Below are 2,065 nucleotides of genomic sequence, written 5' to 3' on the forward strand. Positions count from 1 at the left end.
CATCAGCAGGACTTGGCTGCTTGCTGGCCTCCTCTCGCAAGTTCCAAATCCTGACCTCTGCTCAGTTCAGGGGTTCAGGGAAACCTTTTCCAGATGTTCATTAAATATCTTCTGCCTCGTTTCCTGCTTACTAACTCAGTCTCTTCTTTTTCTAATGCCTTAATGTTTCTTGGACTGTCGGCCGCCTTCCCTTCACCTCCTACAACTGGATTAGGAGAGCTGGCTTCTGGAAGCTCCGTGTGCCTGCTGAGGGGTGGCTGAAACCCGGGGTGGGGCAGATCCACGGCTCCATGCACGTGCACATGGGCACCCTGGTTTTCACACCCTTCCTGGACGGGAGCAAGAGGGCAGGTGAGATCCTGGCGCGAGCTCGAGATCTGGACCAGAAGGGGGGGTTCAAGCCCCACCTCTGGGTCTTGTTAGCAATGGCACCCGGACGAGTGACCTCCCCCACCTCTGCACCCCCGCCTCCTCGGCAAGGCCAGCCTGTGGCAGATGCCTACCTCCGGGGATGAGAGTACAGTTGGTCTTTGAACAAAGCTGGGGGGAGGGGTGCTGACAGCCTTCCCTGTCGGAAATCCGCATCTAACTTTTGACACCCCCAGACCTTAAGTGCTGAGAGCCTACTGGTGACCAGAAGCCTTACCAATAACATAAACCTCCGAGTAACAGATACTTTGTATGTCATATGTAATATATAGTGTCTTACAATAGAGTGAGCTAGGGAGAAGCAAATGTTATTAAGAGAAACGTAAGGAGGCCCCCGGGTGGCTCAGTTTATTAAGCCTCTGCGACGCTCAGTTTCAGCTCAGGTCCATGATCTCACGGTTCGGGGGATCAAGCTCCCCGCTTTCGCCCCCCCCCCCGCCCCACTGCCTCCATCAGGCTCTGTGCTAACTGTGCAGAGCCTGCTTGGGATTCTCTTTCTCTGTCTGTCTGTCTGTCTCTCTCTCTCTGCCCCTCCCCTGCTCATGCTCGCTCGCGCTCTCGCTCTTTCTCTCCCAAAATAAATACTAAACAACAAAAAAAGAAAATCACAAAGAAGAGAAAGTGAATTTACATTTACGGGAGCGTACCGTATTTATTGGAAAACATCCGCATACCTGGACCCTCGCAGTTCAAAGCTGTGCTGTCCGAGGGTCAGCTGTACAGTGAAACGTGAAGAGGGACAGAGAAAGGCTCTGAGTCCCTCTCACCCGGGGCTCAGAACTTGAGAGCACACTGTGGCAGTCACCACCACAAGGGTTGGAACCGCTCCTCTGTACCCGCCTTTGCCTTTAGGCTCGAAGCCCCTGGAGATCCTCCAGCCCAGGCCCCCCACCCCCAGCTCCAGACCCGCTCTGAGCCCCACGGCTACTTGCACCCCTCCCTGTGAGTTCCAGAAGCACCTCAAACTTAACACGTCCCAGTCTAAACACGTGACCCCTTCTCCAAGTCAGCCCTCCGCCTCTTGCCTTCACAGGAGATGGCAGCACCTGTGGTGGGGGGTGTCTTTGACACGTCCTTCGCTCTCCTCCCCGGGGCTCTCATGGCCAGCCTTACACCAGGGCTGAACCTGCTAACCGGTCTCCCTGCTTCCACTCTGTCCCTGCCACAATCCCGCACCCTCCGTCCCCCGGCGGCCACCAGGGCCTAACACACATCCACACCAAGCTTCTTCCTGCCTCGGGGCCTTTGCAACGCTGCTCCTTCGTAGACATCCTCCTCTCCACCGCCATCTTTTTGCTCAGTTTCCTCCTGCTCACCCTCAGCTCTTAAAATAAATAGCCATGTCCCACCCCCCACCCCCCACCCCCCACCCACGCCAGGCTGGTTTAGGACTCCATCTTATATGCTTCCGTGGGACCTTTATTTCATAGCACTTGCATCAGTTTTCAATTATTTAGTGACTATTTCAGTAATGTCTGGCTTCTCCATTAAACTGTAAGCTCCTGGAGGACAGGACATTGTGCCATTATGTCCCTGGCACCCAGTATGCAGCAGCTGCTGAATAAATATTTGCTAAGTGAAGGGCTCGATTTCCCTTCCCTCGTGGACAAACACATGTGTGTTTTATGGTCCCCAG

At 54.5% G+C, this 2,065-nt stretch overlaps 1 protein-coding gene across 3 annotated transcripts in view; it reads left to right on the forward strand.

Annotated features, from left to right (window-relative positions):
- Nucleotides 1-2,065, forward strand: part of BDKRB2 (bradykinin receptor B2) — a 30,746-nt gene that overhangs the window by 22,562 nt on the left and 6,119 nt on the right. The gene's annotated exons all lie outside the window — the stretch shown is intronic.

The sequence above is a fragment of the Prionailurus viverrinus genome, chromosome B3, assembly GCF_022837055.1.
Source record: "Prionailurus viverrinus isolate Anna chromosome B3, UM_Priviv_1.0, whole genome shotgun sequence".
NCBI classification, from domain to species: domain Eukaryota; kingdom Metazoa; phylum Chordata; class Mammalia; order Carnivora; family Felidae; genus Prionailurus; species Prionailurus viverrinus.